The following is an 18,251-nucleotide window of genomic DNA, read 5'->3' as shown; positions in this document are numbered from 1 at the left end:
TTGTTTTGGACGTGATGCCTATAGATATAATCATTGCCATAGATAACGTCACGACTTTGTGCGGTTCTATCAATTGCTCAACAGTAATTCGTTCACCCACCGTCTACTTGCTTTCATGAGAGAAGCCACTAGTGAACACTATGGCCCCCGGGTCTATTCACAACTATCGTCTGCACTTTCACTTTTACTTTGCTTTGTTTACTTTTTTCTTTCAGTTCTCACTTTGCAAACAATCTATAAGGGATTGACAACCCCTTCATAGCGTTGGGTGAAAGCTCTTTGTGTTTGTGCAGGTACTTGTGACTTGACGCGATCCTCCCACTGGATCAATACCTTGGTTCTCAAACTGAGGGAAATACTTACCGCCGCTGTGCTTCATCACCCTTTCCTCTTCAAGGGAACACCAACGCAAGGCTCCAAGACCGCGGAGAAATCCTTTGCATATTTGCCAAGGAAGTCCCTATAGGTGTAGCCCGTAGCAGCAGGATTCCTGGCGCCGTTGCGAGGGAAGGTCTGTTGTCGCAGTAGCAGTAAGTGACTCCTCCATTTGCCCAATTAGTTTTTGCTCTAGTGCCTTATACTCCACGTATTTTTGCTTCCTTGGTGATCATGTTCTTGAGCTTTGCATGCTGATTCTAGCTGGTCCCAAGTAGTTTTGATGCGTAATATGGTCTCTAGGCACTTGTGGGAGTAGTTGCTACAAGTTTAGTTGAACCTTGTTCACCTTTCCTTTGGGTCACTGAAAATTTCAGAAAAGGAAGATGTTCAGGAGAAACTTTCATGGTGGTTCCTCAAGCAAGAGAGGTCCCCGTCTTGCGATTTGGGAGCCTGATCCTTACCAACCTAGGGACGCGCAGGTACAACCATGCGAATGGCCTTCTGATGAATTTATGATTGAGGCAGGTTTCAAAGATGAGTTTGATGCACTTGTTCGCAACGTCGGACTCGAAGAATTCATCTCCGATTAATGTGAACAGTATGTTGCTCTCACTGCCTCTTTTGTTTGTAGATTCAAATTCTCAGCTGGTTGTGAGCCATCGGTACTGTTTGATCTCTATGATAAATCGTATACCATGGATTTAGAGGATTTCAGTAGAATTTGCAAAATACCTATTTGGGGTAACCTCAATGATCCTCCTAAATCTTCGGTTAGAGATTTTTGCGTTGGTATTACGGTTGGAGAAACTAGAGACATTACGCAAGCTACCATGGGGAGTATTTATTTTCCTGCCTTGCATTACTTTGCCCTCTTCATAGGCAGATGCATTAATGGCAAGATTGAGCATTGTCACCTCTGCACACCCAACCTTAGTATCCTTAAGAGCGCAGTGACGGGTGACAAAAGCTTCCACATGGGAGCTATTATAGCAAGGAGGCTGAATAAGAATGCTATTGAAGGGGATTTCTTTGGTGGCATCTATGCCACTCGCATAGCAAATTTTCTTGGAGTACCCATCCGCGAAGGAGATCCCCCGCTCCATACAACTTTCCTTGACCGCGTCGCTTTGACACGCTACCAGTTCCTTGAGAGGGATGATGAATCCCTCCTATATCGATTGATATTTAACCGGCAGCGTGTTTTCCATATTACCCTTCCTGCTCCTGCTCTCTTTGACTTTCAGGTAAAACAGAGATATTACATAACCAGAGGAGAGGCAGAGGAGTATGAGAGGGAGGCGAAGGCTGCTCGTCTCCGTGAGGCAGCTATTCAGGTAGTGGCTGCAGCGCTCCCGTATAACCCCGATTATGATTTTGGGTTTCACCAGGACCATCCTTGGGAGTAGACCAAGTTAGGCCAAAAGCCTAAGCTTGGGGGAGTACGTGTTTTCACCGACTTTACATTCTCGCTTATGCTTTCACTTTGTTAGCCGGTGTTCACACTTTGCCACTTTATCATCCATGCTAGTTTATTTTCTTTTTCTCGTTTTCTTTTCGTGTGTCTGTCTAGTTTGAGAAAAAACCAAAAATATTTCCTTTTTCTTCTTTTGCTTTTTGGGAGCATTCCCGTGTAGATAGTTTCTTTTTCTTTGGGTCAAGGTAGAAGATATTGGTTACAATGTTTAGTGGGTCTTGCATGCATACCTGTTTAGCTTTCAAAGAGCCATATTACTTTGTCTTCTGCTTTGTGTTTGCCTGCAGATTCCAGCGTAGTCCAATGCACGAGCACTCTTATTATTGTTCACATCATTCGGTCGTGCAATTGAAAGGCAATAATGACGATATATGATGAAGTGACTGAGCCTGGAAAAGCTGGTATGAACTTGATCTATTTCGTTTTTGTAAATATGACAAGCTCATCGTGCCTGATTCAGCTTTGTTGTGAGAGAAACATGTTTGCAATGACAACTTAGAGATCATAGTTCCTTATGCCATGCTTATTTAGCTAGGAGCTTATAATGGTCTGTCTTGGTTGCCCACATGAATGTTGAGATGAATGTGATGTAGTATGATAGGATGTTATCCTCCTTCGAATGTTTCAAGTGGCCTGACTTGGCGCATGTTCACGCATGTAGTTGAAACAAAATCAACATAGCCTCTATGATGTTCATGTTCATGGTGATTTATGTCCTACTCATGCTTGCACTCAATGTTAGTTACTCTCAATGCATTTTGTGTTGGAATTATGCCCTAGAGGCAATAATAAATATACTTATTATTATAATTCCTGTATCAAGATAATCGTTTATTATCCATGCTATAATTGTATTGAATGAAGACTCATTTACATGTGTGGATACATAGACAAAACACCGTCCCTAGCGAGCCTCTAGTTAGCTAGCCAGTTGATCGAAGATAGTCAGTGTCTTCTGATTATAAACAAGGTGTTGTTGCTTGATAACTGGATGACGTCATTAGGAGAATCACGTGAAGGACTAGACCCAAACTAATAGACGTAGCATGTTGATCGTGTCATTTTGTTGCTACTGTTTTCTGCGTGTCAAGTATTTATTCCTATGACCATGAGATCATATAACTCACTGACACCGGAGGAATACTTTGTGTGTATCAAACGTCGCAACGTAACTGGGTGACTATAAAGATGCTCTACAGGTATCTCCGAAGGTGTTAGTTGAGTTAGTATGGATCAAGACTGGGATTTGTCACTCCGTGTGACGGAGAGGTATCTCGGGGCCCACTCGGTAATACAACATCACACACAAAGCCTTGCAAGCAATGTGACTTAGTGTAAGTTGCGGGATCTTGTATTACGGAACGAGTAAAGAGACTTGCCGGTAAAAGAGATTGAAATAGGTATACGGATACTGACGATCGAATCTCGGGCAAGTAACATACCGAAGGACAAAGGGAATGACATACGGGATTATATGAATCCTTGGCACTGAGGTTCAAACGATAAGATCTTCGTAGAATATGTAGGATCCAATATGGGTATCCAGGTCCCGCTATTGGATATTGACCGAGGAGTCTCTCGGGTCATGTCTACATAGTTCTCGAACCCGTAGGGTATGCACACTTAAGGTTCGACGTCGTTTTATGCGTATTAGAGTTATATGGTTGGTTACCGAAGGTTGTTCGGAGTCCCGGATGAGATCACGGACGTCACGAGGGTTTCCGGAATGGTCCGGAAACGAAGATTGATATATAGGATGACCTCATTTGATTACCGGAAGGTTTTCGGAGTTACCGGGAATGTACCGGGAATGACGAATGGGTTCCGGGAGTTCACCGGGGGGGGGGGGGGCAACCCACCCCGGGGAAGCCCATAGGCCTTGAGGGTGGCACACCAGCCCTTAGTGGGCTGGTGGGACAGCCCAAAAGGGCTATATGTGCCATGGAAAGAAAATCAAGGGAGAAAAAAAAAGGAGGAGGTGGGAAGGAAGGGGGACTCCCTCCCACCAAACCAAGTCCAACTCGGTTTGGGGGGGGAGTCCTCCCCCCTTGGACTCGGCCGACCCCCTTGGGGCTCCTTGAGCCCCAAGGCAAGGTCCCCTCCCTCCCACCTATATATACGGAGGTTTTAGGGCTGATTTGAGACGACTTTCCCACGGCAGCCCGACCACATACCTCCACGGTTTTTCCTCTAGATCGCGTTTCTGCGCAGCTCGGGCGGAGCCCTGATGAGACAAGGTCATCACCAACCTCCGGAGTGCCGTCACGCTGCCGGAGAACTCTTCTACCTCTCCGTCTCTCTTGCTGGATCAAGAAGGCCGAGATCATTGTCGAGCGGTACGTGTGCTGAACGCGGAGGTGCCGTCCGTTCGGTACTAGATCGTGGGAGTGATCGCGGGATTGTTCGCGGGGTGGATCGAGGGACGTGAGGACGTTCCACTACATCAACCGCGTTCACTAACGCTTCTGCTGTACGATCTACAAGGGTACGTAGATCACTCATCCCCTCTCGTAGATGGACATCACCATGATAGGTCTTCGTGCGCGTAGGAAAATTTTTGTTTCCCATGCGAGGTTCCCCAACAGTGGCATCATGAGCTAGGTTCATGCGTAGATGTCTTCTCGAGTAGAACACAAAAGGTTTTGTGGGCGGTGATGTGCGTTTTGCTACCCTCCTTAGTCTTTTCTTGATTCCGCGGTATTGTTGAATTGAAGCGGCTTGGACCAACATTACTCGTACGCTTACGAGAGACTGGTTTCATCGTTACGAGTAACCCCGTTGCTCAAAGATGACTGGCAAGTGTCGGTTTGTCCAACTTTAGTTGAATCGGATTTGACCGAGGAGGTCCTTGGATGAGGTTAAATAGCAACTCATATATCTCCGTTGTGGTGTTTGCGTAAGTAAGATGCGATCCTACTAGATAACCATGGTCACCACGTAAAACATGCAACAACAAAATTAGAGGACGTCTAACTTGTTTTTGCAGGGTATGCTTGTGATGTGATATGGCCAATGATGTGATGTGATATATTGGATGTATGAGATGATCATGTTGTAATAGAAATATCGACTTGCACGTCGATGGTACGGCAATCGGCAGGAGCCATAGGGTTGTCTTTATACTAACGTTTGTGCTTGCAGATGCGTTTACTATTTTGCTAGGATGTAGCTTTAGTAGTAATAGCATGAGTAGCATGACAACCCCGATGGCAACACGTTGATGGAGATCATGGCGTGGCGCCGGTGACAAGAAGATCGTGCCGGTGCTTTGGTGATGGAGATCAAGAAGCACGTGATGATGGCCATATCATGTCACTTATGAATTGCATGTGATGTTAATCCTTTTATGCACCTTATTTTGCTTAGAACGACGGTAGCATTATAAGGTGATCTCTCACTAAAATTTCAAGACGAAATTGTGTTCTCCCCGACTGTGCACGGTTGCTACAGTTCGTCGTTTCGAGACACCACGTGATGATCGGGTGTGATAGACTCAACGTTCACATACAACGGGTGCAAAACAGTTGCGCACGCGGAACACTCGGGTTAAGCTTGACGAGCCTAGCATGTGCAGACATGGCCTCGGAACACATGAGACCGAAAGGTCGAGCATGAATCGTATAGTTGATATGATTAGCATAGAGATGCTTACCACTGAAACTATTCTCGACTCACGTGATGATCGGACTTGAGATAGTGGATTTGGATCATGTACCACTCAAATGACTAGAGAGATGTACTTTTTGAGTGGGAGTTTAGCGAATAATTTGATTAAGTTAAACTCTAATTATCTTGAACATAGTCTAAGTCCACTTTGAATATATTTGTGTTGTAGATCATGGCTCACGCGACAGTCATCCTGAATTTTAATACGTCCTAGAGAAAGCTAAGTTGAAAGATGATGGAAGCAACTTTGTAGACTGGGCTCGTAATCTTAAGCTAATCTTACAAGCTGGGAAGAAGGATTATGTCCTTAATGCTGCGTTAGGAGATGAACCACCCGCTACAGCTGATCAGGATGTTAAGAACGCTTGGTTAGCACGTAAGGAGGACTACTCAATAGTTCAATGTGCAGTCTTGTATGGCTTAGAACCGGGACTTCAACGTCGCTTTGAGCGTCATGGAGCATTTGAGATGTTCCAGGAGTTGGAGTTTATCATTCAGAAGAACGCCCGGATCGAGAGGTATGAGACCTCCGATAAATTCTATGCTTGCAAGATGGAGGAAAACTCATCTGTCAGTGAACATGTGCTCAAAATGTCTGGGTACTCAAACCGTCTAGCTGAGCTGGGGATTGAACTCCCGCAAGAAGCTATCACTGACAGAATCCTTCAATCACTGCCGCCAAGCTATAAAGGCTTTGTGTTGAACTACAACATGCAAGGGATGAACAAGTCTCCCGGCGAGTTGTTTGCGATGCTGAAAGTCACAGAGTCTGAACTCCGTAAAGAGCATCAAGTGTTGATGGTGAATAAGACCACTAGTTTCAAGAGAAACGGCAAAGGCTAGAAGGGCAATTCGAATAAGAGCGGCAAGCCTGTTGCCAATCCGACGAAGAAACCCAAAGCTGGACCTAAGCCGGAAACGGAGTGTTACTATTGCAAGGGTATGGGTCACTGGAAGCGCAATTGCCCCAAGTATCTGGCAGATAAGAAGGCGGGCAAAGAAAAATCAGGTATATTTGATATACATGTTATTGATGTGTACTTAACCGGCTCTCGTAGTAGTGCCTGGGTATTCGATACCGGTTCTGTTGCTCATATTTGCAACTCGAAACAGGAACTGCGGAATAGGCGAAGGCTGGCGAAAGATGAAGTGACGATGTGCGTAGGAAATGGTTCCAAGGTTGATGCAATCGCCGTCGGCACAGTGTCACTTCAGTTACCATCAGGATTAGTGATGAACTTAAATCATTGTTATTTAGTGCTTGCGTTGAGCATGAACATTGTATCTGGATCTTGTTTATTGCGAGACGGTTACTCTTTTAAGTCAGAGAATAATGGTTGTTCTATTTCTATGAGTAACATCTTTTATGGTCATGCACCGAATGTGAGAGGATTGTTCATATTGAATCTTGATAGCGATACGCATATACATAACATTGAGACCAAAAGAGTTAGAGTTAGCAATGATAGCGCCATATTTTTGTGGCACTGCCGCTTAGGTCATATTGGTGTAAAGCGCATGAAGAAACTCCATGCTGATGGACTTTTGGAGTCACTTGACTTTGATTCACTTCACACGTGCGAACCATGCCTCATGGGCAAGATGACTAAGACTCCGTTCTCAGGAACAATGGAGCGTGCAAGTGACTTGTTGGAAATCATACATACCGATGTGTGTGGTCCGATGAGCATGGAGGCACGCGGCGGATATCGTTATTTTCTCACCTTCACTGACGATTTAAGTAGATATGGTTGTGTCTACTTGATGAAGCACAAGTCTGAAACATTTGAAAAGTTCAAGCAATTTCAGAGTGAAGTGGAAAATCATCGTAACAAGAAGATCAAGTTCCTACGGTCTGATCGTGGGGGTGAATATCTGAGTTTTGAGTTTGGTGCTCACTTAAGACAATGTGGAATTGTTTCACAGTTAACACCGCCTGGAACACCACAGCGTAATGGTGTGTCCAAACATCGTAATCGTACTCTATTAGAGATGGTGCGATCTATGATGTCTCTTACTGATTTACCGTTATCATTTTGGGGCTATGCATTAGAAACAGCTGCATTCACTTTAAATAGGGCACCATCAAAATCCGTTGAGACGACACCATACGAACTGTGGTATGGCAAAAGGCCAAAGTTGTCGTTTCTTAAAGTTTGGGGATGTGATGCTTATGTCAAAAAGCTTCAGCCTGAAAAGCTGGAACCCAAAGCGGAAAAATGCGTCTTCATAGGTTACCCAAAAGAGACAGTTGGGTACACCTTCTATCTCAAATCCAAGGGCAAAGTGTTTGTTGCTAAAAACGGAGCTTTTCTCGAGAAGGAGTGTCTCTCGAGAGAATTGAGTGGGAGGAAGATAGAACTTGACGAGGTTGTCGAACCTCTCATCCCTCTGGATGGTGGCGCAGGGCAAGGGGAAACCTCTGTCATTGCGACGCCGGTTGAGGAGGAAGTTAATGATGATGATCATGAAACTCCAGTTCAAGTTTCTGTCGAACCACGCAGGTCGACGAGACCACGTGCTGCTCCAGAGTGGTACGGTAATCCCGTCTTATCAATCATGTTGTTAGACAACAATGAACCTGCGAATTATGAAGAAGCAATGGTGGGCCCAGATTCCAACAAATGGCTGGAAGCCATGAAGTACGAGATAGGACCAATGTATGAGAACAAAGTGTGGACTTTGGAGGTACTGCCTGAGGGCCGCAAGGCCATTCAGAACAAATGGATCTTTAAGAGGAAGACGGACGCTGACGGTAATGTGACCGTTTATAAAGCTCGACTTGTGGCAAAGGGTTTTTCACAAGTTCAAGGAGTTGACTATGATGAGACTTTCTCACCCGTAGCGATGCTTAAGTCCGTCAGAATCATGTTAGCAATAGCTGCATTTTTCGATTATGAAATCTGGCAGATGGATGTCAAAACGGCGTTCCTTAACGGTTTCCTTAAGGAAGAGTTGTATATGATACAACCCGAAGGTTTTGTCGATCCTAAGAATGCTAACAAGGTGTGCAAGCTCCAGCGATCCATTTATGGACTGGTGCAAGCATCTCGGAGTTGGAACAAACACTTTGATGAGGTGATCAAAGCATTTGGGTTTATACAAGTGGTTGGAGAATCTTGTATTTACAAGAAAGTGAGTGGGAGCTCTGTGGCGTTTCTAATATTATATGTGGATGACATATTACTGATTGGAAACAACGTAGAGTTTTTAGAGAGCATAAAGGATTACCTGAATAAAAGTTTCTCTATGAAGGACCTAGGAGAAGCTGCTTACATTCTAGGCATTAAGATCTATAGGTATAGATCAAAACGCCTGATAGGACTTTCACAAAGCACATACCTTGATAAAGTTTTGAAGAGGTTGAAAATGGAACAGTCCAAGAAAGGGTTCTTGCCAGTTCTACAAGGTACGAGATTGAGTAAGACTCAGTGCCCAGCAACTGATGAAGATAGAGAGCATATGCACTCCGTCCCCTATGCTTCAGCCATAGGTTCTATCATGTATGCGATGCTGTGCACTAGACCGGATGTTAGCCTGACCATAAGTATGGCAGGTAGGTTCTAGAGTAATCCAGGAGTGGATCATTGGACAGCGGTCAAGAATATCCTAAAGTACCTGAAAAGGACTAAGGAGATGTTTCTCGTGTATGGAGGTGACGAAGAGCTCGCCGTAAAAGGTTACGTCGATGCAAGCTTTGACACAGATCCGGACGACTCTAAGACGCAAACCGGATACGTATTTATTCTTAATGGGGGTGCAGTAAGCTGGTGCAGTTCCAAGCAAAGCGTCGTAGCAGATTCTACATGTGAAGCAGAGTACATGGCTGCCTCGGAGGCGGCTAAGGAGGGTGTCTGGATGAAGCAGTTCATGACGGATCTTGGAGTGGTGCCAAGCGCACTAAATCCAATAACCTTGTTCTGTGACAACACTAGTGCCATTGCCTTAGCAAAGGAACCACGGTTTCACAATAAGACCAGACACATCAAACGACGCTTCAACCTCATCCGCTTCTACGTCGAGGGAGAGGACGTGAATATATGCAAAGTGCACACGGATCTGAATGTAGCGGACCCGCTGACTAAACCTCTTCCACGGCCAAAGCATGATCAACACCAGAACTGTATGGGTGTTAGATTTATTACAATGTAATTCACATGGTGATGTGAGGGCTAGATTATTGACTCTAGTGCAAGTGGGAGACTGTTGGAATTATGCCCTAGAGGCAATAATAAATATAGTTATTATTATAATTCCTGTATTAAGATAATCGTTTATTATCCATGCTATAATTGTATTGAATGAAGACTCATTTACATGTGTGGATACATAGACAAAACACCGTCCCTAGCGAGCCTCTAGTTAGCTAGCCAGTTGATCGAAGATAGTCAGTGTCTTCTGATTATAAACAAGGTGTTGTTGCTTGATAACTGGATCACGTCATTAGGAGAATCACGTGATGGACTAGACCCAAACTAATAGACTAGCATGTTGATCGTGTCATTTTGTTGCTACTGTTTTCTGCGTGTCAAGTATTTATTCCTATGACCATGAGATCATATAACTCACTGACACCGGAGGAATACTTTGTGTGTATCAAACGTCGCAACGTAACTGGGTGACTATAAAGATGCTCTACAGGTATCTCCGAAGGTGTTAGTTGAGTTAGTATGGATCAAGACTGGGATTTGTCACTCCATGTGACGGAGAGGTATCTCGGGGCCCACTCGGTAATACAACATCACACACAAAGCCTTGCAAGCAATGTGACTTAGTGTAAGTTGCGGGATCTTATATTACGGAATGAGTAAAGAGACTTGCCGGTAAACGAGATTGAAATAGGTATACGGATACTGACGATCGAATCTCGGGCAAGTAACATACCGAAGGACAAAGGGAATGACATACGGGATTATATGAATCCTTGGCACTGAGGTTCAAACGATAAGATCTTCGTAGAATATGTAGGATCCAATATGGGCATCCAGGTCCCTCTATTGGATATTGACCGAGGAGTCTCTCGGGTCATGTCTACATAGTTCTCGAACCCGTAGGGTATGCACACTTAAGGTTCGACGTTGTTTTATGCGTATTAGAGTTATATGGTTGGTTACCGAATGTTGTTCGGAGTCCCGGATGAGATCACGGACGTCACGAGGGTTTCCGAAATGGTCCGGAAACGAAGATTGATATATAGGATGACCTCATTTGATTACCGGAAGGTTTTCGGAGTTACCGGGAATGTACCGGGAATGACGAATGGGTTCCGGGAGTTCACGGGGGGGGGGGGGGGGCAACCCACCCCGGGGAAGCCCATAGGCCTTGAGGGTGGCACACCAGAACTTAGTGGGCTGGTGGGACAGCCCAAAAGGGCTATATGCGCCAAGGAAAGAAAATCAAGAGAGAAAAGAAAAAAAAGGAGGAGGTGGGAAGGTAGGGGGACTCCCTCCCACCAAACCAAGTCCAACTCGGTTTGGGGGGGAGTCCTCCCCCCTTGGACTCGGCCGACCCCCTTGTGGCTCCTTGAGCCCCAAGGCAAGGTCCCCTCCCTCCCACCTATATATACGGAGGTTTTAGGGCTGATTTGAGATGACTTTCCCACGGCAGCCCGACCACATACCTCCACGGCTTTTCCTCTAGATCGCGTTTCTGCGGAGCTCGGGCGGAGCCCTGCTGAGACAAGGTCATCACCAACCTCCGGAGCTCTGTCACGCTGCCGGAGAACTCTTCTACCTCTCCGTCTCTCTTGCTGGATCAAGAAGGCCGAGATCATCGTCGAGCTGTACGTGTGCTGAACGCGGAGGTGCCGTCCATTTGGTACTAGATCGTGGGACTGATCGCGGGATTGTTCGCGCGGCGGATCGAGGGACGTGAGGACGTTCCACTACATCAACCGCGTTCACTAACGCTTCTGCTGTACGATCTACAAGGGTACGTAGATCACTCATCCCCTCTCGTAGATGGACATCACCATGATAGGTCTTCGTGCGCGTAGGAATTTTTTTGTTTCCCATGCGAGGTTCCCCAACATTTTGATGACTGTTGTCGCTCTCTAGTTGGTCACTTCCCAGTCTTTTGCTAGCCTTCCCTTGTACTTAGCGAGACTACTGCTTTTGCATCCACTCCCATAAACCCAAAGTTGTGCCATATGAGTGTTGGGGAACGTCGCATGGGAAACAAAAATTTTCCTACGCGCACGAAGACCTATCATGGTGATGTCCATCTACGAGAGGGGATGAGTGATCTACGTACCCTTGTAGATCGTACAGCAGAAGCGTTAGAGAACGCGGTTGATGTAGTGGAACGTCCTCATGTCCCTTGATCCGCCCCGCGAACAATCCCGCGATCAGTCCCACGATCTAGTACCGAACGGACGGCACCTCCGCGTTCAGCACACGTACAGCTCGACGATGATCTCGGCCTTCTTGATCCAGCAAGAGAGACGGAGAGGTAGAAGATTTCTCCGGCAGCGTGACGGCGCTCCGGAGGTTGGTGATGATCTCGTCTCAGCAGGGCTCCGCCCGAGCTCCGCAGAAACGCGATCTAGAGGAAAAACTATGGAGGTATGTAGTCGGGCAGCCGTGAGAAAGTCGTCTCAAATCTGCCCTAAAAGCCCCATATATATAGGAGGAGGGAGGGGGACCTTGCCTTGGGGTCCAACGGACCCTCAAGGGGTCGGCCGAGCCAAGGGGGGGAGGACTCCCCCCCCCCAAACCGAGTTGGACTTGGTTTGGTGGGAGGAGTCCCCCTCCCTTCCCACTTCCTCCCTCTTTTTTTTTCTTTTCCTTTGATTTCCTTCTCTTGGCGCATAGGCCCCCTTGGGGCTGTCCCACCAGCCCACTAAGGGCTGGTGTGTCTCCCCAAAGCCTATGGGCTTCCCCGGGGTGGGTTGCCCCCCCACGGTGAACTCCCGGAACCCATTCGTCATTCCCGGTACATTCCCGGTAACTCCGAAAACCTTTCGGTAATCAAATGAGGTCATCCTATATATCAATCTTCATTTCCGGACCATTCCGGAAACCCTCGTGACGTCCGTGATCTCATCCGGGACTTCGAACAACATTCGGTAACCAACCATATAACTCAAATAAGCATAAAACAACGTCGAACCTTAAGTGTGCAGACCCTGCGGGTTCGAGAACTATGTAGACATGACCCGAGAGACTCCTCGGTCAATATCCAATAGCGGGACCTGGATGCCCATATTGGATCCTACATATTCTACGAAGATCTTTATCGTTTGAACCTCAGTGCCAAGGATTCGTATAATCCCGTATGTCATTCCCTTTGTCCTTCGGTATGTTACTTGCCCGAGATTCGATCGTCAGTATCCGCATACCTATTTCAATCTCGTTTACCGGCAAGTCTCTTTACTCGTTCCGTAATACAAGATCCCGCAACTTACACTAAGTTACATTGCTTGCAAGGCTTGTGTGTGATGTTGTATTACCGAGTGGGCCCCGAGATACCTCTCCGTCACACGGAGTGACAAATCCCAGTCTTGATCCATACTAACTCAACTAACACCTTCGGAGATACCTGTAGAGCATCTTTATAGTCACCCAGTTACGTTGCGACGTTTGATACACACAAAGCATTCCTCCGGTGTCAGTGAGTTATATGATCTCATGGTCATAGGAATAAATACTTGACACGCAGAAAACAGTAGCAACAAAATGACACGATCAACATGCTACGTCTATTAGTTTGGGTCTAGTCCATCACGTGATTCTCCCAATGACGTGATCCAGTTATCAAGCAACAACACCTTGTTCATAATCAGAAGACACTGACTATCATCGATCAACTGGCTAGCCAACTAGAGGCATGCTAGGGACGGTGTTTTGTCTATGTATCCACACATGTAAATGAGTCTTCATTCAGTACAATTATAGCATGGATAATAAACTATTATCTTGATACAGGAATTATAATAATAACTATACATTTATTATTGCCTCTAGGGCATAATTCCAACAGTCTCCCACTTGCACTAGAGTCAATAATCTAGCCCTCACATCACCATGTGAATTACATTGTAATAAATCTAACACCCATACAGTTCTGGTGTCGATCATGTTTTGGCCGTGGAAGAGGTTTAGTCAGCGGATCTGCTACATTCAGATCCGTGTGCACTTTGCATATATTTACGTCCTCCTCCTCGACGTAGTCGCGGATAAGGTTGAAGCGTCGTTTGATGTGTCTGGTCTTCTTGTGAAACCTTGGTTCCTTTGCTAAGGCAATGGCACCAGTGTTGTCACAGAACAAGGTTATTGTATCGAGTGCACTTGGCACCACTCCAAGATCCGTCATGAACTGCTTCATCCAGACACCCTCCTTAGCCGCCTCCGAGGCAGCCATGTACTCCGCTTCACATGTAGAATCTTCTACGACGCTTTGCTTGGAACTGCACCAGCTTACTGCACCCCCATTAAGAATAAATACGTATCCGGTTTGCGACTTAGAGTCGTCCGGATCTGTGTCAAAGCTTGCATCGACGTAACCTTTTACGGCGAGCTCTTCTTCACCTCCATACACGAGAAACATCTCCTTAATCCTTTTCAGGTACTTCAGGATATTCTTGACCGCCGTCCAGTGATCCACTCCTGGATTACTCTGGAACCTACCTGCCATACTTATGGCCAGGCTAACATCCGGTCTAGTGCACAGCATTGCATACATGATAGAGCCTATGGCTGAAGCATAGGGGACGGAGCGTATATGCTCTCTATCTTCATCAGTTGCTGGGCACTGAGTCTTACTCAATCTTGTACCTTGTAACACTGGCAAGAACCCTTTCTTGGACTGTTCCATTTTGAACCTCTTCAAAACTTTATCAAGGTATGTGCTTTGTGAAAGTCCTATCAGGCGCTTTGACCTATCCCTATAGATCTTAATGCCTAGAATGTAAGCAGCTTCTCCTAGGTCCTTCATAGAGAAACTTTTATTCAAGTAACCTTTTATGCTTTCCAAAATCTCTACGTTGTTTCCAATCAGTAATATGTCATCCACATATAATATCAGAAACGCCATAGAGCTCCCACTCACTTTCTTGTAAATACAAGATTCTCCAACCACTTGTATAAACCCAAATGCTTTGATCACCTCATCAAAGCGTTTGTTCCAACTCCGAGATGCTTGCACCAGTCCATAAATGGATCTCTGGAGCTTGCACACCTTGTCAGCATTTTTAGGATCGACAAAACCTTCGGGTTGCATCATATACAACTCTTCCTTAAGGAAACCGTTAAGGAACGCCCTTTTGACATCCATCTGCCAGATTTCATAATCGAAAAATGCAGCTATTCCTAACATGATTCTGACGGACTTAAGCATCGCTACGGGTGAGAAGGTCTCATCGTAGTCAACTCCTGGAACTTGTGAAAAACCCTTTGCCACAAGTCGAGCTTTATAAACGGTCACATTACCGTCAGCGTCCGTCTTCTTCTTAAAGATCCATTTGTTCTGAATAGCCTTGCGGCCCTCAGGTAGTATCTCCAAAGTCCACACTTTGTTCTCATACATGGATCCTATCTCGGATTTCATGGCTTCTAGCCATTTGTTGGAATCTGGGCCCACCATTGCTTCTTCATAATTTGCAGGTTCATTGTTGTCTAACAACATGATTGATAAGACGGGATTACCGTACCACTCTGGAGCAGCGCGTGATCTCGTCGACCTGCGTGGTTCAACAAAAACTTGAACTGGAGTTTCATGATCATCATCATTAACTTCCTCCTCAACCGGCGTCGCAACGACAGAGGTTTCCCCTTGCCCTGCGCCACCATCCAGAGGGATGAGAGGTTCGACAACCTCGTCAAGTTCTATCTTCCTCCCACTCAATTCTCTCGAGAGAAACTCCTTCTCGAGAAAAGTTCCGTTCTTAGCAACAAACACTTTGCCCTCGGATTTGAGATAGAAGGCGTACCCAACTGTCTCTTTTGGGTAACCTATGAAGACGCACTTTTCCGCTTTGGGTTCCAGCTTTTCAGGCTGAAGCTTTTTGACATAAGCATCACATCCCCAAACTTTAAGAAACGACAACTTTGGCCTTTTGCCATACCACAGTTCGTATGGTGTCGTCTCAACGGATTTCGATGGTGCCCTATTTAAAGTGAATGCAGCTGTTTCTAATGCATAACCCCAAAATGATAACGGCAAATCAGTAAGAGACATCATAGATCGCACCATCTCCAACAAAGTACGATTACGACGTTCGGACACACCATTACGCTGTGGTGTTCCAGGCGGTGTTAACTGCGAAACAATTCCACATTGTCTTAAGTGAGTACCAAACTCGAAACTCAGATATTCACCCCCACGATCAGACCGTAGGAACTTGACCTTCTTGTTACGATGATTTTCCACTTCACTCTGAAATTGCTTGAACTTTTCAAATGTTTCAGACTTGTGCTTCATCAAGTAGACATAACCATATCTACTTAAATCGTCAGTGAAGGTGAGAAAATAACGATATCCGCCGCGTGCCTCCACGCTCATTGGACCACACACATCGGTATGTATGATTTCCAACAAGTCACTTGCACGCTCCATTGTTCCGGAGAACGGAGTCTTAATCATCTTGCCCATGAGGCATGGTTCGCACGTGTCAAGTGAATCAAAGTCAAGTGACTCCAAAAGTCCATCAGCATGGAGTTTCTTCATGCGCTTTACACCAATATGACCCAAGCGGCAGTGCCACAAAAATATGGTGCTATCATTGTTTACTCTAACTCTTTTGGTCTCAATGTTATGTATATGCGTATCGCTATCAAGATTCAATATGAACAATCCTCTCACATTCGGTGCATGACCATAAAAGATGTTACTCATAGAAATAGAACAACCATTATTCTCAGACTTAAAAGAGTAACCGTCTCGCAATAAACAAGATCCAGATATAATGTTCTTGCTCAACGCAGGCACTAAATAACAATGATTTAAGTTCATCACTAATCCCGATGGTAGTTGAAGTGACACTGTGCCGACGGCGATTGCATCAACCTTGGAACCGTTTCCTACGCACATCGTCACTTCGTCTTTCGCCAGCCTTCGTCTATTCCGCAGTTCCTGCTTCGAGTTGCAAATGTGAGCAACAGAACCGGTATCAAATACCCAGGAACTACTACGAGAGCCGGTTAAGTACACATCAATAACATGTATATCAAATATACCTGATTTTTCTTTGCCCGCCTTCTTATCTGCCAGATACTTGGGGCAATTGCGCTTCCAGTGACCCATACCCTTGCAATAGAAGCACTCTGTTTCAGGCTTAGGTCCAGCTTTGGGTTTCTTCAGCGGATTGGCAACAGGCTTGCCGCTCTTCTTCGAATTGCCCTTCTTGACTTTGCCGTTTCTCTTGAAACTAGTGGTCTTGCTCACCATCAACACTTGATGCTCTTTACGGAGTTCAGACTCTGCGACTTTCAGCATCGCAAACAACTCGCCGGGAGACTTGTTCATCCCTTGCATGTTGTAGTTCAACACAAAGCCTTTATAGCTTGGCGGCAGTGATTGAAGGATTCTGTCAGTGATAGCTTCTTGCGGGAGTTCAATCCCCAGTTCAGCTAGACGGTTTGAGTACCCAGACATTTTGAGCACATGTTCACTGACAGACGAGTTTTCCTCCATCTTGCAAGCATAGAATTTATCGGAGGTCTCATACCTCTCGATCTGGGCGTTCTTCTGAAAGATAAACTTCAACTCCTGGAACATCTCAAATGCTCCATGACGCTCAAAGCGGCGTTGAAGTCCTGGTTCTAAGCCATACAAGACTGCACATTGAACTATTGAGTAGTCCTCCTTACGTGCTAACCAAGCGTTCTTAACATCCTGATCAGCCGTAGCGGGTGGTTCATCTCCTAGCGCAGCATTAAGGACATAATCCTTCTTTCCAGCTTGTAAGATTAGCTTAAGATTACGAGCCCAGTCTACAAAGTTGCTTCCATCATCTTTCAACTTAGCTTTCTCTAGGAACGTATTAAAATTCAGGATGACACTTGCGTGAGCCATGATCTACAACACAAATATATTCAAAGTGGACTTAGACTATGTTCAAGATAATTAGAGTTCAACTTAATCAAATTATATGCTAAACTCCCACTCAAAAAGTACATCTCTCTAGTCATTTGATTGGTTCATGATCCACTTACACTATCCCAAGTCCGATCATCACGTGAGTTGAGTATAGTTTCAGTGGTAAGCATCCCTATGCTAATCATATCAACTATATGATTCATGATCGACCTTTCGGTCTCATGTGTTCCGAGGCCATATCTGCACATGCTAGGCTCGTCAAGCTTAACCCGAGTGTTCCGCGTGCGCAACTGTTTTGCACCCGTTGTATGTGAACGTTGAGTCTATCACACCCGATCATCACGTGGTGTCTCGAAACGACAAACTGTAGCAACGGTGCACAGTCGGGGAGAACACAATTTCGTCTTGAAATTTTAGTGAGAGATCACCTCATAATGCTACCGTCGTTCTAAGCAAAATAAGGTGCAAAAAAAGGATTAACATCACATGCAATTCATAAGTGACATGATATGGCCATCATCACGTGCTTCTCGATCTCCATCACCAAAGCATCTGCACGATCTTCTTGTCACCGGCGCCACACCATGATCATCCATCAACGTGTTGCCATCGGGGTTGTCGTGCTACTTATGCTATTACTACTAAAACTACATCCTAGCAAAATAGTAAACGCATCTGCAAGCACAAACGTTAGTAT

This window comes from Hordeum vulgare, chromosome 6H (assembly GCF_904849725.1).
Source record: "Hordeum vulgare subsp. vulgare chromosome 6H, MorexV3_pseudomolecules_assembly, whole genome shotgun sequence".
Taxonomy (NCBI): Eukaryota; Viridiplantae; Streptophyta; class Magnoliopsida; order Poales; family Poaceae; genus Hordeum; species Hordeum vulgare.
Note: the sequence above shows the minus strand (reverse complement) of the source record.